We start from the raw sequence: 23,340 nt of genomic DNA, 5'->3' as shown, positions 1-23,340 counted from the left end.
TGTTGCTTCATTTCATATTTGAGAAAGGTAGAAGTAATTGAACTGAAAAGCAATGCAGGAGGAACCCCATGCCAAGCTGAGGAACAGTGGGGCATTAAACACACAATTGCCTCTTAAATTCCAAGACTCTGAGCACACATCAAAGCCTAGAGCTTTGGCTAAGCTGTCATTGGTCTTTTTCCAACTACGCTGCAGAGCCCTACAGAAAGAGAGAATTTCACAACCCGGGATGAGCCCATTGCTTTTTAAAGCTGAGTTCTGGGATGCAATAAGTTGCTGCCATTCCTTGAACCAGTGCTATTTATGTAGAAAAAGAGGTTCCGGAACTCACCATGAATACCACCCTTATTATCTTAGAATGGTAATGGCACCCACCTGAGAGGTGCCAGAAATGAGGTCCTGTGAGTTCCCACTGAAAAATGCCCTGTCTTGGACAAATGTACAAGACTTTATAAATGTTGGTAGATAGGGGGAATATTGTATATTTCAGTAGAGGAAGGGATGTAGCTGTGTAGTAGGGCATCTGCTTTGCATGCAAAGGCCACATGTTTAACTCCTGGCATTGCCAGGTAGGAATGGGATGTACCCTACCTGAAGCTCTGGAGAGCTGTTGCCAGTCAGCATAGAAAACACTGACCTAGATGATTTACTGGTCTGACTTAGTACATGGCAGCTTCCTAGGTTGTTCCTACAAAGGAAAACCCTGCAATTGTGACTTTATTCAATTCCTGGAATAGCCAGACTAGCTTCCTGGTGAGATAATGGCCCTCAATGTATGGGCCATTAAGGCAACAAAGGTTTTGTTCTATATGACAAATGGGTGGGCTCCCCTCTCTCAACTCACTGGTAGTTAGAAAGATAAAGGCCAGAGTTGAGAGTTTTGTGTGTGAGTTAGAAGCTGGCAGGGAGCCTGGGAGAGTCAGAGCCATGCATGATTTATGCTGGTAGCCAAGGCTGTGGGTGTGGGTGTAGGCTCAAGTTGTATATATGTGTAAATAAACCATATAGCCTGAAGACACCACAGTCTCTGTTGTCCCTCATTCTGAACCCTAGACTCTCACATCACTGGGAAATTGGGGCGGAGTGCAACATTATGTGGGCAATGTGATTGGCTACCAAGGGCACAAACTGTATCGGCTCATCAACAGCACGAAGGAGGAGCACCACTTACCTTCCCAAGTAATTTTGCAATTTTAGTCATACCAGCAAAATTGGCCAGCTTTCTTTTGCTGCTTTAGTTAGCATTAACGGTGTGGGGGTGGAGGCACCTTCGCACAAAATGCCTTTCCACATAGTTACTGTAAGTGTATGGTGGCCAGATGCAAAAGAGAAGGTAAAGCAGAGGAGGAAGGAGGACATCAATATGAAATCAACCGCAGAGGAAGTCTCCATGGTGAACTGTTGTTTATTAGGCCCAGCACATTTGCAGTGCAGGCCGTCCATCAAGCACTAAGCCCTCATAGAGTGTAATTAAATAAATATACAGTTTTGTTCCAGAAGTGCCACCACATACTTTGAATCTCTGGGTGGAGAGTGAATGGGCACTGGGCAGCCCTCACAGAAATGGAATACCTTGCTGCTGTTAAACACTACCAACACACAGTTAATGCTAGACCTCTTCTGTGCAATAATAAGTAGATATTTATCTAGTAGCACACTCATGATATTGGTCACATCACACGTCACCTATCTTCAGTGGGGGTACCTGTCACAGGCACCTCCAAATTCTCACTATTTTGCAGGTGGGATTCATACACTTACCAGAACCTTAGGCGTCCACATTTGATAGTGGATTCAAGTGTTCTGTCGCCTTTGCACAACAAATCCACTTTTAAAAGAACCAGACTTTTTGCGGTTTGGAAAGTGACAGGGAAATACATTAAAGAGCGTAGAAAGAACAAATGAGTAACAGAAAGATATATAAACATTTCACAAGTCAGTCAGGATGAATGCGGAGTGAATGCTCATTTTCAAATAACCACCCTGTAAACAAATCGGAACAAATCCTCAGGAAAGACCGGACATAGGCTAAGTACCAAAAAGCTTTGTGCAAACACATCAGTATGAATGTTCAGTAAATAGGTCAACCGGAAGGGCCCAAAGAGTCATTACTCAAAATGTGTTCGTCATAATAAACATTTCTCTTCCTTAGCAAACATGGGGCAGCCATATCTCTACTGCAAATGAGGGGAATTTGGCTGATATAACTTGTCATGCTGGGAAAAACTGATACCCAAACTCCCTCACCCACTCCTAATATACAAGTTTTAAAGTTACCAGAACCTTATTTTTCTTTACCACTTATCACCCTGTGTGATGAGTAAAAAAAGAAAGAAAGAAGGATCTCATTGTATAATGACAGACTGCCCATACTGCCACACCATCAGAGGAGCATGCAATGCATTTGCTGTGTGCTGATTTTTGACCATGTGGTTCAGTCTCGACAGGTTAACATGGAACCGGCAAATTGGGTGGGATGCGTGTCTCTTTATATAAGGAAGGGCAGCAGAAGGCGTGTGCCACAATTGGTTAGAGCTGCATGGAGTTTCAGCCGCTGAATTTGGCTCCCAGTTCACCTGGCACCCCCTCATCTTTTAACGCAGCACCACTATTCCCCAACGCATCACGCTGCAATTTCCGCATGTTCTGAGATGACATAACCACATCCCAAATGAGTTCCGGATTACATTTCATCCAGCAAATGCTTCAGAGACTGAGAACATTGTGTGCATTTCATTAAAGGGAAGGACTGCCTTTTCAAGACCACCGTCACCCTCACACATTGTATTCCCTGTCTTCTTCCAAGTGACTCCATTGAGCTGGACTCTGTACAACATAACACATTGCAGTCACGTTAGAATGCAAAACATATGAGGAGATACTGGAGGAATTAGGCATCTTTAGCCTAGAGGAGAGATTATGAAGGGTGGGGTGGTGATGGGACATGTGATAACAGCTTTCAGATGCTGACAAAGCTGCTATGCCCAGGAGAGAGAACACCTGTTCTCTGCTCAGAACTTCTCTGCAACAAGCAAGGGACAGGGCTGGACTGGAATGGTTTTTGATCTACGCCTCAGACATAGAAGAGGACCAAGTGTCTATAAGGGTTGCTTTGCCAGCCCATCTATACCAGAGGGACCTTGTATGACTGCTGTTCTTTTTAATTAAACTGTGGTTATTTAAGAAAAGAAAAGAAAGTGAATATGTGGTACAGCCTCTTTTGGCAAGTTTATCTTTGTATGCTTCCCTGAGTATACATTATTGAACTCACTTCTGGATAAATGTGCAATAGGCTTGAATTGAAAGTGGTTTACTAGAAATACATTATTCATATGTGTACTTGAATGCACAATGGCAAGACTGAAGTGTAACAAATATTCTGGACTTCCAGTGTCATAAATGCACATGTAAAATCTGCCCAGATCACCTACAGAGCTGTGAAGATCCAGATGAATTAACATGAAATGCTCCACAGAAGTTTTCATCAAAGGAAGGAATGCATAAGAACTACACCTATTAAAAAGGGAAAAATAAGAATTCACAATGCTTTTCTTACTAAGCATCTAGCTGAAACTGAAGGGAGATAAGAGAGAAGGCTGCCCCAAAACTCTGAATTATTCTCTACTATCTGGGCAAGTTAATGACCACTTTCATTGGACTTTAACAAAACAAAACCAGATGAAATGTGCATTGAATTGCAGCAGCCTGAGTCTTCTTTGCTTTCTCTAGTTCAGTTAGAGACCAGCAAAAAAGCATTTGCTAATGAGATACTTTGTAGTACCTGCTAATGTGGACAAGAAGTGAGGGAAGCTCACTTTTATGAACATTTTCATGCCTCCAGAAAGAGACTTCTTTTTGGAGAGAATATCTCAGAAGGGGCAGAGCTCTGAAGGCCACAAACTTTTTCATTATAATGCAGCATATCCTACTGCCAAGGTCAGCGGACCCTCTTTTCCCACACTGCACTGCAAGAAAGCTGTCATGGTGTACCCCAGGTACAGCAGAGCAATTCAGGCAATGCTGCTATTGCAAAGGCTGCATAGTTGTCTCAACCTCCCCCACCCCCATGTAATATAAGGACAAATAATTAGTTTCAATTTAATTGACTATGTGGCACTGTGGCATCATGACTTTCAATATGTGATCCCTGATAGGTTGAGGTCAAGTATTCCTTAAAAATGGTGTTGAAGCATCAGAATATTGGAGATGGAAAACTAGGCCTGGCATCTGTTTCTCAATGACTTCATTCGGGTTGCGAATTCTGACCAGGTTTTGCAAGAGCTAAGGGTTTTACTTTTCTTTTTAATTTTTCTATGGTAGAAGAACAAAGAATTATTTTTTAAAAAAAATAAAATAAAATAAAAACATATATGGCTTTTGCAGCTTGCTTCCCCATCCCTCTAGCCAAGTCTTAGGTCAAAGCAAATTCATTTTTCCTTTGCTAGTTGGAGGCCTTCTTGTCATCCATAGAAGTGACACTAGCAGTGATGGTGCTGGGGGTTTAGGTGGATGGTTGGGACCCCCGTACCCCTCTCTGCTTGAGTCCACGATTCTCTGAAGTTCAGGTATGATTTGGAATGGCCCTGTTTTTAGCCTCCCATTGTGTGCCTCCCCTGCTGTCTCTTTCCCCAAGCTTACAGAGGAAGTAGTCTTGTAGAAACCACAGGCCTCAGGCTGGATACTTGTTAGGTTTGAAATGAGGTACTGGTAGCAGAGGAGCTGGTCCACTCATGAGGCAGACTGAGGCAGCTGCCTCAGACAGCAGAATCCAGGGGGTCACAGCTATGGGCACCACCACTGGAGAAGCAAGGCAAAGAGGTAGCAGCTTCTGGGTTGTGGTGGGATAGCACAATAGCCCCATGGAATCTTGTGAAATTTTGGGGGGATCTTGCAGGTTCTCATGGGACTCTTGCAAGATCATGCTGGAACCCTGAAGTCACCACCACACAAGCTAGGTAAGTGGGGCTTTAGCAGGGACACAGGTCAGCACTTACCCATTTTGCCTCAGGTGGTAAAATAGGCTGGCCCACCCCTGAGCTGCCCGCAATACATGCATGCAGGATAGGCTTTGATGCTGCTATAAGGATGGTGGTCACTTATTGAATCAAGGGTTTGAAGAGATAGAAATAGGAGCCCTTTCGTTCCACATGCAGAATGAATGTGTGAGGGGTGAAGCTGAAAAAGAGCGCCTGGCCCTTTGCACATAGGCAGTGTCCAAGAAATAAAATATTATTTGTAATAACAATCATAACTAGATCTGCGCAAGATTGTTGTCATGTCCCCAGAACTGTTTTGCATCGCACTTACTTTATCCATTCAGCAAATTTATGAAATTCCTTACACTCTGCCATGGAAAATGTCGTATTTGCAAAACGCTGACAAACAGGGAATTCGGAGCCATGCAGCCCAGCCCTTAGGCAAAGCCCATCACCATATAAAATGGAACTATATTAACACAAGTAACAAGGACAGCTGGGTTTGTATTATAGTCGTTTAGATGTGGTGTGCATTTTTTAAAAAAAGGGCCTTTCCAACAGAAATCATACTGAAATAAAAAACATTCTATAAGAAAAAGTGTGACAATAGCCTCCAAGTGTAAAATACAAACAAAGAACAGACCCACAACCACACAAGTTTGGCTCCCAACTACCCAAGCTGATGTACAGTATGGATCTAAGCATACTTACTCAAGAAGTGAGTCCCGTTGAGTTCAGAGGGGCTTACCCCACCAGTAAGCATGCTTAGGATTGTAGCCCATGCTTGTTTAACTTAGAAATAAGTTCCACATTAGCCCATCTCATACACAGATGGCTTGTGATCATGAAGGAAATTAACCCCTTCCTCAATGTCCAATTCCTCTAACAGCAAAGTTCTGCAAAGACTTTATATGTTCAGAGGAAGGAACACAAATTGGGTTGAATGACAGGAGATGCCATGATGAGATCCATGTTGATGGCAGAGCTGTTGTTTCCAGGGTGTGGTTTGGGGAGTGCAAGTAACTGTGGCTATGCGTTCAAGTCTCTGGGCTGTTGTTGCCCATGAGAGAGGCTGCAAACATCAATATATATGAACCCAGCAGTAGATTTGAGATCACTGCATATCTGGGTCATCCTGTGATTCATTTCTTAGTAGTTATTCCTTAGAATATTAGCAAGTTTAGGAAAGGTGTGGTGTGTTTGTGTGTGTGTGTGTGTGTGTGTGAGAGAGAGAGAGAGAGAGAGAGAGAGAGAGAGAGAAGGAGGCTTTGTGTATGGTTTGTTCGGGGAGCTTAACTGAAGGCAGTAGTCATAGGTGTGAGACTGAATCGCCTGAGTCAATAAAGAGGCACAGAATGCCTTGAGATAGGTATATAAAAAGCCAATTTATTTCCTGGTTTCCTTGTCTTAACCTGTTCGTATTGCACAACCCTTTTGTTTTCATGATGTTTGAATTGCCTATTACTGTAATTAATTGTTTTTGAAGTCTGTTTTGTAAGCTAATATGAATTTATATATATAAAAAGTGGGATAGAAATGTCTAAGTAATAGTGGAATTCTATTCATGTCTACTTAGTAGAACTAAGTGCAACTAAATTTAGTGGGACTTACTCCAGGGAAGGGTGCAAAGGACTGCAGCCTAGAAAAGCATCAGATCCAGGCAATCATCTCTCTCCATCCCCTCCCTTTTTGGGTTGCAGATGAGGAACCTGTGGCCCTACGCATGTTGTGGGTCTCCATCAGCTTCAGCCTGTCCAACAACATTTGGCAGTCCATGTATACAATTTCCCCATTCCTGTTTCAGACCAGCCACAGTATGGGTGAGCAGAGTTGCAGGTCAGATTACCTGTGCCATTAAGCTTACATTTATATGTACACTGATTTAGTTACTTATTTACATGTGTGTGTGTGTGTGTGTGTGTGTGTGTATACAGCCTTTCAGTAGACAACTCTGTCATGGTGGCTTGCATAATAACAATATAAAATTACAGCTTCAACAATGGTAAAATGAAAAATAGAATAAAATTAATGGAATAAACATACAAAACAGAACAGTTTCTCTACAACATCAACAGCATTAATAAAGCAACAATACTGAAAAGCTCACACCCAGCCCTGAATCATTAGCTAAAAGAAATACAAAGAAGGAAATATTCTTCATGCACAGATCACCTGAAACAATAAATATGTCTATAAGGATCTTCTAAAGGGCTGGTATGTGGTAGCTTTCCAGAGGTCAGTAGACAATGAATTCCATAGTCATGGGGCCACCACAAAAAAGGCCTTCTCCCCAGCAGTTCTGCTGATCAGGCTGCAGAGCAAACAAAGAGGGGTGATATTAATATGTGGCCGGGCCTGCACTCCTTCATATAACTCAGACCTAGGGATGTGCAAACCTGTTATCTTTGGTTTCTTTCAATTTCTCATGTTTCATTGATCCACATTCCCAAATCAGTTTGTGATTTCTTTTTTATTTGTTTTTGAACTGTTCCTGAGATGATTCATTTGTTGTTCACCCTCATTGATCCCCAAATCATATAATTTAAAGAAGCAACATCCCAGGCTCTCTCTTTTTAAATGCCAACCTCAAAGCTTGATATTTGAAAAGGGAAACATCACGAAAGCAATGGCCCTTTTGCCATAACTGTCTGAGCTCGCAGCGTTCAAGACACCAGCTGCCTCGACAGAGTTAAGGCAGTTTCAGATAAGTTCATTGCCATCTGCGTGGCTCCAAAGAGTGGCTTTAAATATTTCTAATGATACGGAGTGCCAGACTCGCTGGAGCCAGCTTTTCCAGAAAATCCTGCTGCATGCAGACTGCATGAACTATATAATTTGCTACTAGTCTTTTTTAATCTGAAGTCAATATCTATAAAGCCAGTGGCGTGGGGCATGGGGGAGGGGAAGGAGTGGGAAGGAAGTCCTTTGGAGTCAATATGAAATCAGTTGGCTTGCTTGAACTGCCACTTTAAAGAACAGATTTCTAAAGAATAAAGGTCAGAAGGGAAGAAACAGCCTGAACGTTCAGAATTAATTTTATTAGTTTAACAGAATTTGTACAGCGCTTCACTATAAATAAAACCTCTAAGTGGTTTGCAAAGGACAGAATGACCCTACTGATGAGGCTGCAATGATTCTCTCCTAGCCCCACATCTTTTAACATTTGATAGTAGTTGGACGCTGGGTATATTTGGGTATATTTATGTGGGTTTTTATTTACATTATTTCCCCCCCCGGCACACTTGAATAGGAAAAGAACCCAGCATGGAAATAATAGGGCATATGCAAAACCATTGCTTTGTTGGCTCTGAAAGTGTGCTGGATCCATATGGTCCCAGGAGAACCGCAGAGATAAGCTTGAAACCACTGCTCTTGGAGAAGAAAATAATGCCATCCCTGCAGAGGGTGGCCTGCCTTGATTATAGGGCTCAAAACATCCCCTTAACAGAGGATGATTCTTGCACCAAGTTCAAAGTTGTTGAATTCAGTGTAAGGAACAGGATTCTTCTGTTTTAAATGGCTGGGAGAACTCTGGCAGGCATAGTCCTTTCTGCTGCCGTGCCAGAAAATAAAGGGGTTTCAGAAAGCTCAGGCTTTGTCCCCTCACTCTCAATACCTGCAACCATGCTACCAAAGGGAAAGGAGGATGCAGTTTAATTTTTGGTTTTCAGCTACTTCAGGATACCCACCCCTTGCCCACACCTGGTGCAGCAAGTTGCCCATCCCTGTGTGATTGGAGTCCAGGACTTGGACTAAAAATATCCATATTAAAAATCTGCACAAGTGAAAAATCTCTTCTCCATTCCAAGCCACAGATGAGCTTTGAAGGGAATAATTTCAGTTCGTATTGCTTCTGAGCCAGGCAGAGTGGTATTCCGAATACCATAATTAAGAGTTTGGGCATCATGACTGCTTCAGATCCATATACACATTCCCATTCTCATCAGCAATGCATACAGGAGTCTGCTTATACCTGTTGACCTCTCTTGCTGAACTGATGCAAGATACAGGTAGGTAGCTGTGTTGGTCTGCCGTAGTCAAAACAAAATAAAAAAATTCCTTCCAGTATCACCTTAGAGACTAACTAAGTTTGTTATTGGTATGAGCTTTTGTGTGCATGCACACTTCTTCAGATAACTTGCACACGAAAGCTCATACCAATAACAAATTTAGTTGGTCTCTAAGGTGCTACTGGAAGGATTTTTTTTTATTTTGATGCAAAATAGTCATTAAAAGCCAGTAGCACTTATTTCCTATTTTTTAAATTTAAATAATGAGGTCATCATAAAAATCGGGAAAACCTTAAAATTCAGCCCTCTTCTTAATTCTGCTTTGTAGAAAAGAATTAGTACATCCATTTCAATACATGTTTTCATGTGCATTTTAGATGATTAGCCTACATTTTCTCAAGCACCCACAGTATCGTAAGGCGCAAAGAGGGCTGTACCACCATGCTGTCAAAGACAGAGGTACTTATCCCATGCTTGCAATATATGTAACCAATTTATGTAAACCAACATTTGCCCCACTGCTTTTCTCTGGGAAAACTAGCTCTGAATTGGAACAAGCTGCAATTGAGTTAAACCTATTAAATCATAGGTTTTTCTGGGGAAAGTGGTGAGGCAAAGGGAATACCACTCAGACCTGTGCCTAAAAAGCAGGGTGCAAGCAGAAAACTACTAGAGAAGTTTCTAGAGAAGTATGGGCGAGCCCTAAGTTTTTAATGAATAATGTAGCAAGAGTATCCAATGCATTTCAAGCCAACCAAAGAGACTCTCCATCATCAGGGCATTTTAGAATGTGTACAATAGCTATGAGACTGCTGAACAGTTGAGATGTAAATTTCTTCACAGTCATTCTTATTTTTATTTTATGTTAGCGGTTTTCCCCAGTTCTGCTACTTGAGACCCTTTTAAATTGAGATGTTAGGGTCTGAACCTGAAGCTTCCTACATCTAGGCACATTGAGCAGATCAGCACCACACATTTAAAGTACTGTATCTTATTCCTCCACCCCACCCTGAATCCTGGGAATGGTAGTTTGTTAAGAATGCTGGGAATCATAGCCCTGTGAGAAGAAAACTACAGCTCCCAAGGGAAGTCAGGTGCTTTAAATGTGCACAGGATGTGCTTTCAATGTATGGTGTGGCTCTGCTCTGAGTTATGGGTCCTGCTGCCCTTCCATATTTTCTTTCTCTCCATTTGTTCTTGATAAACTATTCCAAATGTTATCAAAAGCACAGGCCATGGCGAATGGTGCAAACGAAATGAATTTGTGTCAGTTGCCACAATTTGGCCCAGAAAGCCATATTCGAAACTTTATGCTGTATGGTAGAACACACTGAAATTTTCCTGAATGACTAGCTTTCTTTCTTTCTTTCTTTCTTTCTTTCTTTCTTTCTTTCTTTCTTTCTGGCAAGGGCATATAAATGCATCAGTCAAAGCAAAACCAGAACTCAGATGCACAGAGTAAGCTTCCGAAAGCCTGTCTCCGTTGCCGCCATTGGCGGTGTGGGCCATGTGTTTATTAATGGTATTGATCTTGGCAGGATCTGGGAAGACGCCCTTGTGAAGAAATGATGTGGCTGGGGCCTTGCACCTGGGACTATAACAAGTCACAGTTGGATGGCCTTGTGCTTTCAAAACCAGCCTGCTGAAAGCCAGTTAAACACATCCTCCAGGCAATTTAAATGTTCCTGGAAAGTTCTCCCAATAACAATCACATCATCCAGATAAACCCAACATGTGGCCCACTGAATATCTGCCAAAATCAAATCCATTAGCCTTTGAAAAGTGCAGGGGGAATTGCGGAGACTGAAAGGCGTCATGCTGAACTCGCGGAACGAGACAAGGAATCTTTGGACAACCCTTTGGATGTCTCTCTACTTTCTGGAAGCCAATGGCTAAGTCCAAGGTAAAATAATCACACATCTATATAACTGAGTGTGTGTCATAGATGCAGAGTAATGGGGCATGCAGCTCCCTGGTGAGTATGTCACTATTTGTATGGCTTTTGCATGGATCCAATTTAACATTCTGTGCAAACCTTAGATCTGCAAATCAGGTATAGTCTAGCAACAGCAGTGCACATGCTCTTTACATTAGTAAGCCATTTTATTTGAGTCATTAAACTAGGCTAATCAAAAGGGTAAACCCTATGGATATTTTCACTTAAAGATGCAAATTGATACATGTTTATTGTTTGGAAAGTATTAATACAGTGGTACCTCGGGTTACAGACACTTCAGGTTACAAACTCCTCTAACCCGGAAGTAGTATCTCAGGATGAGAACGGAAATCATGCGGCAGCAGGAGGCCCCATCAGCTAAAGTGGTACCTCAGGTTAAGAACGGTTTCAGGTTAAGGACAGACCTCCGGAACGAATTAATTTCTTAACCCAAGGTACCACTGCAATTTCATGTAATATTGAGGTCACATACAAATGGTCTCTGCACGAATATTTCCGTTACCCTCTCATCTGGTTTTCCAGATGAGTTTAGTACATTCATCAAGAATGTGGCTTCTTATAAATAATGGTATTGGTGAAGCTAATAATCTTCTTTCCAATTCTAAAAGAGCCATCTTTCCCTCTCCTCGTATCGTAGCACCTACATGGAATGTTTGGGGTACTGTGAGGGCTCTAAGACTATGATATCCAGGGTGGAGCCCTCTCAGGCTAGGAATGGGGGGCGGGAAATATGATTGTATAAATTTGTTTCTTTGTTTCAGTTCTCCCAATTACGTTTAAACTCAGACTTGAACCGGCATTCTCATAGGGGGAGCGGAATCTGCAGAGTGAGTCATAACTCATCAGATGACTCAGGCTACCTGGTCTCCCCTTAGAATGTAGTCCAACAAGTTCCTCATCCTCCCTCATATTTATTTCTTTAAAACTGTTGAATACCACTTTCCATCACTAGCTGACCTCCAAAGCAATTTCCTTCTATCAAAAAAGCAATAATAAAAAGTCATAGTAATTCAATTTAAATAATAAAATGAAATGACGATGATATTATAGTTAGAGTTCAACAAGCAATACAACTATATGGGAAGGAAGCCCAAACATTGTCCTTGGAATTCCAGCTACCTATTGGCTGCTGGTAGACCCTCCCCTCTCTTCCTGCAAGGGAAAAACCCAGTAGCTGCCTCATGGCTGAGAGAAGGTAGTCCACCATGTTGCAATGTGAAAGGGAAGCTACCTGAGTTTTTCTCCTGCCCAGGCTTGTGAGGCCTTATCTCAGGCTGGCTGGGTGGTTTGGACCTGTGCTCCATTATACACAGGCATTGAAAGTTCAAATTCTCACTGCTCTTCCTATTCTCTTCTCATTGTAGCCCAAAGTTAATATATAGCCAAGTAAATAAAGGATTATTTATTGCTTATTTAACCATCCAATTACTCAAACCTTGGGAAATTTGGAAGGCCCCCAGGGAATTTGGATGAGAGTGTTCAATAGCTTGTTAAGTGGCACATAATGTCCCCCATCTCATATAGTTTATGAATCTGTTGCCCCACACAGGTAATTAAAAAAGGAGAAATGCTAATGTACCTAACTTTCTAAAGCACATCACATTTGCAATAAATTTTAAATAATGGCATATATAGCACAACAAAAGCCCTTTGAACAAGCAGCCTTTCCACCTCCTTCCATTTTGGTAGCAATGATTTGGAAACTTTCACTATGTTTTGAGAAAAACAAACTACCCAAAAAGCAACCACACACATACTCACCTGACAGTTCTCTGTAATAACTTACCTGATAAAAATCTCCCTCTGTCGCCAGCTTGTCAGGCATTCAAACACAACGGAATGTTGGCACAACTAAAAATGGACAAGATGTCATTCTCCATGCCCTCCCTCCTTCTCTCCCTCCCTCCTACATCTTTTCTAATATCTGCCAGTGCAAGGAAGCTGGTTTCAGAGAAAATGAAATGCTGCTCTCTGCCAGTCAACTGACCGTTAGGGGAGCCATGATCAAGCACACACAAAGGAATACTTGACAGCAGCTTCAAAACTGGTTCCAGTACAGACTTCAAGATAGCAGACCTCATGTGGTGGTTCCTGATTTCAGCACAAGGGATGGGACGTTCTGTCCAAAAACTCCATCGTGTGATATTTTGAGCTCCCACCACATGCCTTTGTCTTGTGTGCATTTGAGAGTCTTTCACATCCTAAGTTAGGTGTAGGAAAGCTGTGACCCTCTAGATGTTTTCACATTACAGCACCCCCAGCCCTAACCATAAGTCATGCTGGCAGTGGGTGTTGGGAGCTGGAGTTCCCAACAGCACTTGGAGGACTAACAGGCGTACATAGATAGGATGCTATGATGATTGCCTTAGTAAGGGCCATAGCTTAGTGCTACAGCAAAAGGCCTCCAAGTAGGTCAAGGAAACTCTTTTGAAAACACTGCCAGTCAGGGTAGACAATGCTGAGTTAGAAGGACCATTTTTATTCGACTGAGTATAAGGCAGGAAACATTGTGGAGAACATTTAACCCAGAGTAAGTGAGGCTACTGGCTACCTAAATCCATTAGAAGTGGTGAAATGAAGCAATACAGCAATGGCTCTCATTTGATGACTTACTGTGTTGTTTGTTAAACTTGGAACCCCAGAAACCATTTGAATAGTACTAATGTTGTTCAATGTTAATGCATCATCATCAAAGGCACCATCCTCTACTGCTGACTGGAGATTCCTTGGAAAGTGTAAGGTCAGTGAAGGTCTTCACAAAGTTGGATTTGAGAGGGACATAGAACTTAATCCACATCAGAGAAGGAGGTATGGCAGCTTTGAGTATCTGGTCATGCCCTTTGGACTCCAGTCAGAAACAGCAGTGTTCCAAGCCTTCATCAACTACATACTCAGAGGCGTGGTGGACGGTTTCATGGTGGTTTTCCTCAATGACGTCTTGATGTATTCAGAGAACCAAGAACAGTATGTATGTCACATGAAAATGGTGCTGAAGAGGCTGTGAGAACAGTAGCTGTATGCCAAGTTGAAATAATGTTGGTTCTGCATCTCAATGGTAGATTTCCCGGGTTGCTGCCTCATGCCTGGGGGGGGGGGGTGCAGATGGATCCTGCTAAGGTGCAGAGCGTAGTTTCGTGGCAGGTGCCCAAGATGAAGAAAGATCTGCAGAGGTTCAAAGGGTTCGCCAACTATTACCACAAGTTTGTGTTGGCCTATTCGAGACTCACTATGCCCCTCACAGATTCTTGGAAGGGCAAGAAGCCATTCCAGTGGACTGCAGAGGTGCAAAAGGCATTTGGGCATCTCAAAACACACAGGCCTGGCCAGGACGGTTTTCCTGTTTTACCTTCTGGGCTTGATGAGGCATGTAACCCTCACCTGTCCCGACCCTACTCCAGCTGACAAATCACACGCCTTCTCCCTGAGCTAGCGAGCCACACCTGAGCTGTGGATCATTGCCTGCCTTCCCTTAGAACTGACAGCTGTAAGTTCTGGAATCCCGATTTCAGGGACTGGGCAGGGGAGGAGGAGTGGTGGAGACTGCTCCCCCATCCTGACTCTTCCAGGGAAGAGGAAGAGGAAGACAGTATAGATTTACAACAGGGGTTTGTGGGAGGTCACAGCTCACAGGCAGATGAGTGGAAAAGTTGGGAAATAATGGGAGACCCAGAGGAGCTGGCTGACCCTTTGTCAATAGAAAGCATTCCGGACCCTCCATTTCCTAGAACCTGGTGAGCCTTAAAGGTAGGAGAGCAAAAAGCTCCAAGACAGAGGGTATTTAGTGGCACCCATGGAGGAAATGATGACGATGAATGAAGAAGTGGGAGAGACGGGGAGGGGTGGAGATTCACTCGGGACAACGTCATTATCCAAGAGGCTGGGTTCCATAGACTCCCCCTTAGTGACTCAGCATGAGGCTTTGCCAGAAAATGTCTGTGGCAGGGTGACATGCTGAAAATAAAGCCCTTTCAAACATCTAAGCTATTTTCATTCTTCCATTTTTTAAGAAGCCAGGAGAGAATATCCACAGTGCATTCCACCAGTAAAAATCACGGCCCAGGCCTCTCAGACTTAAGCATTCAGCTGTCTGCTTCCTTAATCTAGTCTAATATAACATAGCGTGGCCTCTACCAAAGGCCCACATGGGGAAAGGAGAGGGGGCGTGAGAGGGAAGTATTAAGAAATATTGTTCCCAGTTTGTTTGTAACTCTGGTGCAGTACATCAGTTAATCACTATCATGTTTGGCATACCTGCCCTGTAAAGAACACATGTAGAGTGTTAGACTGGCAGAAGGTGCAATAACATTGGGCTGTGTGTTTGTGTGCAGGAGAGCTGGAAGCTTTTAACTCTTTCACTCCTCCTCACCTTGTCGTATCTTGCCTACCTTGCCACTCTTTTTAGCACTGTGTTGAAAAACATCAATAGACACTAAATGGAGCATCTCCTGGAAAGTATTTAAGTGCTCAGTGGCCATATTAAACATGTGTACCTTGATTTGGCAAGACCAGTTTGATCTGTAGACCTGAAGTGGTAACAAAGTGACAGTCTCTTGCAATCTATGGTGGATATGCAGGGATGCAGAACTTGGAAGCAGAGGAACGGAATATATAAATATACTAATTGTATGGGTCATAAGCTGGAGTCTGTAGATGTAGAGGAGAGGAGATAGTGAGGGAGGATGGGGACATCTTTTAACTGCTGTTTGCCTCTCATTCTATTTTCTAGTCTGCTTCAGTTTAGAGAATAGAACAGTTTGTGGCTATTTAATGAGTGGTCTGAATTAAATGGCCTTGTACACTGTGCTTTCCACTCATGGATTTCAAAATGCTTTTGGGTGGAATGATGTCTTTTATTAGCATCTTTCTGATTTGACAAATGCAAGGGGCCAAAGCTGATCTCACACTGATTTATCCGTATCAATAAACTTACTTCCACTTTATCATTACCAGAGATAAAGGAGATAAACCCTTCAAAGTGCATTCTATAATGAGGGCGGGGGGTGGGGAGAGGAAGGCTGTTCTGATCTCAGTGAAATTCAGTGTACATAGTACCAGATACAATCCGTCTCATATATTCGTCTCATCATGATAACTGAAAATCTGTGCCTGGGAATGCCAGATTCGGTTATTATAATGAATTAAGCAAAGTGGGCAATTTGTAGATTATGACAACATTTTATAACTATCTCACCAAGTTTTAATGGTACCTAAACTATTTGACAGACTGGTGTGTATGGCCTGCATTTTCTATATGAGTTATTTAACCCCATTTCTAATAATTCTTGAATATCCTGAAGAGGTGCCACTGCCTGCATCTCAGTGCATAGGCTGCACACATATCTACACATCCCTCTTGCTTGAGTTCCTGCCTACTCATTTGCACCTTGAGGTAATGTCAGAAGTCACTCCTGAGTTCTTGGGTCATCCTTAAGAAACGACATGATAAAATGGGAATGATAGGTATCTCGTTAGAGCCTTGAAGTGTGATAAAGAGAGAGACAATATGTCTGTTTATGGGCTGATGGTGGTTATACAGTGGTACCTCGGGTTACAAACACTTCAGGTTACAGATGCTTCAGGTTACAGACTCCGCTAACCTGGAAGTAGTACCTCAGGTTAAGACCTTTACTTCAGGATGAGAACAGAAATCGTGCTCTGGCGGTGCGGCAGCGGGAGGCCCCATTAGCTAAAGTAGTACCTCAGGTTAAGAACAGTTTCAGGTTAAGAACGGACCTCCGGAATGAATTAAGTTCTTAACCCGAGGTACCACTGTATAGTATTTCCAGTACTTTACTTCTAGAAAAGAAAGATGCTGATACATGAAGTTGTTACAGTAGGTGCCACACTTTTAATCAGTGTTTTCCTTCTAAAAAAAGAGGAACGTGCCAGTACTGAGTACCCCCAGAAAAAGTGCACTGATATTTCAATGTACAGATTGTTTTATATGTGTTGTTGTTTTGTCCATCCTATTTGTGATCTCCAGATGGCCCTGTGAAGCAAATTAGATCCCCTCTGGCAGTACAGTGAGCTTCATGAAAGTGAGACTTTGACGGCCTTCCCACAATGAACCTACTACATCAGCCGTTAACCTCTTTGTAAAGACGGCAGTGGCTTTTCTACAACTCAGAAATATCCCAAGACTTGATGATTGGGACAGAAAGCTAAAATGGTGAGGGGAATAATGACAATTCTTTCCCTTTAGAGGTACCCACAAATCTGCCATCTGAGGGGTGACAGATCCTGCTACTCCAACTGCACTCACAAATAAAAGGAATTGTTGTTTCTGAATTGCGTTTTTCCTAGAAGTTTGAGACCACAAAACAGATTCATTAGTTTGATCCCTCTCTCTTTCCTGCATGGAACAACTTAGGAGAGAATGAGGCTTGTGAGGGAGGGGTAGTCTTTCTCTTGCTTACTTCCATTGCTCAGTTTTTATAGGACCTCTTTCAGGAACTCTGTACTCTGACTCAGCCAGATTAGGTTATAGAGTCTCTGAGGGGATGAGATGAGGTATTTGGTCAGTGACAGACGATATTGACGCAGAAAGTTTTAAAATAATACAATCAATCTCTCTGACTTAGGCTGTGCACACACTTACTTGGAAGTAAGCTCCAATGAAATCAACGACATTTACTTCCAAGTAAATGTTGCCAAGATTCAGGGTGTTAAAGTATATATAATATATATATGCACACATCCAATTGGCACTACCCGTGGATACCTTTCCAGCCATCCACAACAGGACCCAAATAAAAACCTCTCCCTGTACCTTATTGTTTCTACAGACTTATGGATTTTTACATGGATCATTAAGACTGAGTCAGTTTGTGGAAGCCTATTATGATGATTAGGGGGAATGCTGGCTTTTCGACAGAATCATATGAGAAATGGGGTGTACCACATTTTTTATATAAAAAAATCTCCCAGCAATGTCAGCTCAGATGACCAGGAGGCTGAGCTATTTTCTCTATTAATAAAGGCAAAAGCATCTGGGATTTCTTTTAGCTTAGGTGGAGAAATGTTGTCTAAGATCAGACACACAAAAAATTATGGGAGTACCAACAGTATGGAGACAGGAGAGAGAATTCCTGTCTTGGAATACTGTAATAGCATCATTCAATAAAGATGACTGGTGGTAGGTTGAACCATTGGTGGAGGAAGAGGAGTGAGGGGGGAGCGCACCACCCCTGGCAGCACAATCCCGGTGGGGTGCCATTGCGGCTGCCCCTCTGCCTGCGCTGAGCACCACACCCCCTCAGGAGGCGCACCACACCCCCAGGATGTGACCACACCCTCAGTATGTGTGCCAGCCCCGCCCCCACCTGCTCTTCACCCTCCGGTGCCAGAGCATGAAGCTCCGCCACTGGGTTCAACACCAATGCAAGTGGGTCTGCTGCCAGTGTTCAGCAAGGTTGGGCACTAGTTGAAGGCCCCAGGGACTCAGGAAGGTTCATAACTTGCCTGACCCAGCCATGCTGTCACTCACCATTGGACCCACGGCTTGCTATTTTAGTGGTGGACATTCTTATCTATCTATAATTTCATAGAAAACCCAGCCTATAGATATATGAAATCTATTGACTACACAGATCTATAAGCTGTGTCACTGTCTTTGGGGCACATTAAGAAGATGGGTGGGCACTGCAGATGGGAGCCATACTTGGATTCTTTTCAAAAGGGGCACTTGTGCTCCTCCATGGCAAAAATGACATCCAGGGCAAAGAGGGCACTGAGTGCTTTTGCTATTGGGGCTGCAGAAGTAACAAAAAATGCTGTGCAATCACAGCTGTGGGAAGGGAGCCCATTGGTAGCACCATGCTGAAGGTTCCCTGAAGTCGGCGACCGATCCAGAACATAAGCTAGCATTCTTCAAGCAATGCTTAATTAAATTAAAGAATTCATTGTCCCAAGGTGTGTTCCCATGAGCCCTGGCCCCGTTTGCCTGCATCCATTGTTGTGTGTGAACTGCTTCCTTGTGATGTTAGTCTACACAGTGGAGGTATGAGTGCCAGGTTTTCGCCATTTAATTACTGACCTTTGGGCAGTAGCGTTATCAAGCCCAACAACACAACAAAGCCAGGAGGCTGCTTGGAGACAGCAGTGTTACAGGGGTACCAGAGAGGCTGTGTCAGATATGAAGATTTATCCCCGAGTTCCTTGAAATATTTTAATGGATGCTGGTGCCAGAGTGCTGTACTCCAGCATTCTACCCACGTGCCATCTCAAGTGACCCTGGTTGAATCGCAATGCACAGCACATCTTGTTTGGGTGGGAGAGGGCAACAGAACGTGATGGGCCAGCCCTGGTGATCAGCTTTGCTCGCTTGGTTGTGGAATTCACGCACACATGGAACACCCTATGTCATGCCTTCCACTCAGCAGTGAGTATGTGCAAAGGGAATTTCAGTATCCTTAAGAGAGGAGTGGAGAAATCAATGAAGGACAGCTCAGTTTCGTGACTGTGAGCTGCCAGAAGAGATCATCCATCTACAGAAGGCAGCATGCTTCTGAGTATCAGGTAATTCCGATGAATATGTGGGGACAGCAAAGCATCACATTCATGACCTATTTGAGAGCTTCCAGGGGGCACCTGGCTCACAACTGTAGAAAACTGATTGCTGGACTAAATGAGCCTTTGGCTTGAGCCAGCATTTCTTGGGTCAGGGATGGGGAAATTTTTGGGCCCTCCAGACTCTGCTGGGCTGCAACATCCACTATCCTTACCCATTGGCCCTACTGGCTGGGGCTGATGGGAGTTGAAGTCCAACAACACCTGGAGGGCCACCAACTTTCCCTGTCTTAAGTCAGTTTGTCGTTTCCTTTCCAAACACCCTAGTTTTAATCTGATTATATTGGGAGGGGGGAATCCTTCTTTGCTGTAGATGGTAATGTGTTTTTCAGACCTACTGTTAGGTGACCCAGGTACGTGACTGTTTTGCAGCCAAGCCAGAAAGAAACAAGGGTGTGGAGGAAAAAGAAAGAGTAATGTTTGTTCAATAGAAAACAATGCTAAAAACCCCTGAGGAGGTGGAATGTAAATATAGCTGACTGGATATCATTGCACTGACATCATGAGATTCCTTCATTCAAGTGCTTTGCTCCCAAAGAGATAAATTAATTAAAATAACTTTAGGCATCCCTCCCAATCACCCTTACTATTTAATTAAAATTGGGTGGCTATTGCTTTCTGGAGAGGCTTCAGCTGAACATTAGAGAAGTGATCTAAGCACTTGCGTACAAGGGAATGGTGATGTGGGGTGCTGCTGCAGTCAAAGTTTCACAGGCAGGGAAGAAGAGAGAGAGAGAGAGAGAGAGAGAGAGAGAGAGAGAAGGAGGTAGTGTCAATTTCTTTTTGCAGTGAGTTCGCGGGACACTTTTGTCTAATTCCGAAAAGGCTCCAACCAGAATGTCGTCAACACATGGGTCATCTGAGCATGTGAGTAGCTGATGCGTAAGTCAGCCAAATTGCGCATTCTGGTTTGTTTGTTTGGGACTGGGGCGGTTGTTTTTCCCCAGCCTTTCTGTTCTTGGCATAGTGGTTTTGATTTTCTCCTTTTTGTTGCTGTCTGTGGCACCTGTCTTTGTAATAAATTAAGTGCCCAGCCGCCTTTGATGAACCCCAGGGGAAGGAGTTGGAAGGTTATTGTATGATGACATGCCCTTTTGACAACAGCTATGCGCATGAAACAGGCACTCATTAAAATCTATTAGTTTTTATGGTGAAAACTGATCCATGATTCCCAGCCAGTGCTTTTCTCTCTCTTTTAAACAGATCTTTGCATTTTCCATACAGGCACATACAAAATAAAATTTAAGGGAGTTCAGGGAATCACAAAACCCCCACTGTACAGGAGCAGGTCTGTAAAAGCATAAATACATTTTTATTTCAATATTTTTATACCACCTTTCAGGGCCAAAGCAACCGTCTCAAAAGGCAGTTTGCAACATAAAATCATTATACAACAGGTTAAAAGTCAAATACAAAATTCACAATAATAACCATCTAAAACCATTTCCTTCTGAAATCAGCAGTAAGATTGCAGCAACAGTTAAAACTATGACTGAGCAGCAGAAAACAGAATCATAATCAGTTCAAAGTGGGTGTAAAGAGTCAGGTCTTTGGAGATTGTTTACAATCAGTCACCAAGGGAGCCAATTGAACCTTCTATGGGAAGGAGTTAAGAACAGAAGAGTCTAAGTCCTGCTGGAGCAGGCCAGAGACCTATTCAGTCCAGCATTCTGTTCTCCCAGTGGCCATCTAGAGTTACACAATGATGGGGCTGCTAGTGAGAAGGCCCTTTTGTGTCTACCAGCCTGAAGGACTCATGGCCCAGGCCTTTGCGCTCAGTTTTAGTTTACTAAATGACTTATGCTTATGAAACTGAAAACAAATTTCAAGTGTCCTGCTATGGTCATCTCCACCATAGAAAGTCTCCCAATTTCCATTTTTTCACATGTCTGCACCCAAAAAGCCACAGTTCATTTTCTATTTCTGGAAAAGTTTAAATGACAGATTTCTGCTGGGGTAGGAATGAATAAGGGGTTCACAGTTCACGAATGAAGTGGCAAAAGGAAATTTGTACTTTGGTCTCAACAGTTTTGCAATGAAAATAGGAGGTACAAGAACAAAAAAAATTGTTCTGAAATAGCCACGCATCATCTGCTTCCATTAATTATGTAATTGGAACGTGTGGCTTGATAAAATAGTGCTCAAAAAAGACAAAAGTGGCTGGGAATGAGAAGAGATTCCCCCCCCCCCTTTGTAACCTTTCTCTTTTGCCTTTCAAGCCATCCTCAGGGTGGCTTAAACTTTGCAATTGCTTCCCCGTTGTTCTCAAGTGTTTGCTTGAACTCTGTGAACCACATCACGTGTGCTGGTGTTTATATTTACACAGGCTGCTCTGCAAGTTCTCTGTTTGTCTTGCCACCACATCTATATGGCTTGGCAGGAGCCCGGCAGCTTGGTTTCGACTGCATATAAATCAGCTCCCCCTCTCTGCCACCCCAATCCATCAGTGTTTCCATGAGCTGATCTTTCCTGATTTTAATTTCTTTTCTTTTCTGAAGAGCCTAGGGGCACACCAGTGTCAATCTGCTATTGAACTTTTGCTTCCTAGGATGTCATAGGCTCCTTGCCAATCTCACAAGTTATTAGTCATGCTTCATAATGCAGTCCAGAGTTCAGCAAAGCTTGCTCTCAAGTAAGTGTGCATAGGAGTGTCTCCTAACTGTGTAATGGGACTTACATCCAGGCCAGGTAAGTGTGTATAGGACTGCAGTCTAAGGATGTTTGGACACAAAGGGGTCATTCAGATAAGAACGTTGGAGGATTCCGTTGAAAATGGACCATCAAGCCAATTTCCTTCTATCTGACTTCTGCTTGACTTCCATCATGGCACAGACTCTTGTTATGAATGTTTTCTACCTTAGTTTTCTATAAGTTTTTTAGTTTGTTTAATTTTTTTAAAGAAAGAAATATGCATGCAATGGGGCATATACAACTTACCCATGGTGCCAAAGCCAAAGACTGAAAGTAAAGTTTCATATATTGATGGGAATCTTAGGGCTGGATTCAACTAACCTGGTGCACTAGTGGAAGCCAGCCCAAAGCACAATGGGATCGTCCCCCCACTCCTCCCCTCTCCATGTCGCCCCACGCTCTCCTCAGGGAAAACTGGGAGAACCCCCAGAACAGGCAAGAGGGGGGAAGAGCCAGTGTGGTGGTGTGGTTAAGAGCGGTAGATTCGTAATCTGGGGAACCGGGTTCGATTCCCTGCTCCTCCACATGCAGCTGCTGGGTGACCTTGGGCCAGTCACACTTCTCTGAAGTCTCTCAGCCCCACTCACCTCACAGAGTGTTTGTTGTGGGGGAGGAAGGGAAAGGAGAATGTTAGCCGCTTTGAGACTCCTTCGGGTAGTGATAAAGCGGGATATCAAATCCAAAATAATAATAATAAAAAAGAGAGCAGAGATCATTCCTTCGGGCAAGCAGAAATGCTTGCACTGACAGAACAATCTCTTTAGCATGTCAGTTAATTACAGGTAAATGGAGGTGTAAATTGCTTTGCGAGTTACGTTATATACATTTTATTCATTGATGCATAATGCTGTCAAGAAAGGGACCACATTGCTTTTCTTTTTCTCTGAAGCGTTGTTTGTTTACTTTGTGTGTGTATAAGTTGTATGTTGCCAGAGGCAGCGCATATGCACTAAAATTCCAATCCTAATCATATCTACTCAGAAGTAAGTATCTAAAGAAGTATGCATGCACACGAAAGCTTATACTCAAAACAAACTTAGTTGGTACTACTGGACATTTTTTATTTATTTTTATTTGTTTTGACTGCATCAGACCAACACAGCTACCTACCTGAATCTGTACTCAGAAGTAAGTACAG

At 43.0% G+C, this 23,340-nt stretch overlaps 1 long non-coding RNA gene and 1 pseudogene across 4 annotated transcripts in view; one reads left to right on the top strand and one right to left on the bottom strand.

The window, feature by feature from the left end:
* LOC308479046 (intraflagellar transport protein 22 homolog pseudogene) overlaps nucleotides 1-23,340 on the bottom strand; it is a 196,321-nt pseudogene that overhangs the window by 78,779 nt on the left and 94,202 nt on the right. The gene's annotated exons all lie outside the window — the stretch shown is intronic.
* LOC308486328 lies at nucleotides 5,528-13,762 on the top strand. Of its 3 annotated transcripts, XR_013991023.1 has the most exons (4): nucleotides 5,528-6,345; nucleotides 6,677-6,796; nucleotides 9,364-9,445; nucleotides 10,396-13,762. It is a non-coding gene; the product is annotated as an uncharacterized lncRNA (long non-coding RNA). The 3 variants fall into 3 exon arrangements; XR_013991024.1 differs by having other exon boundaries at nucleotides 9,364-13,762; XR_013991025.1 differs by having other exon boundaries at nucleotides 6,677-6,812; nucleotides 9,364-13,762.

The sequence above is a fragment of the Podarcis pityusensis genome (genome assembly GCF_964106645.2).
Source record: "Podarcis pityusensis genome assembly, chromosome: 1".
NCBI classification, from domain to species: Eukaryota; Metazoa; Chordata; class Lepidosauria; order Squamata; family Lacertidae; genus Podarcis; species Podarcis pityusensis.
This window is presented reverse-complemented; position numbering and strand designations above follow the sequence as displayed.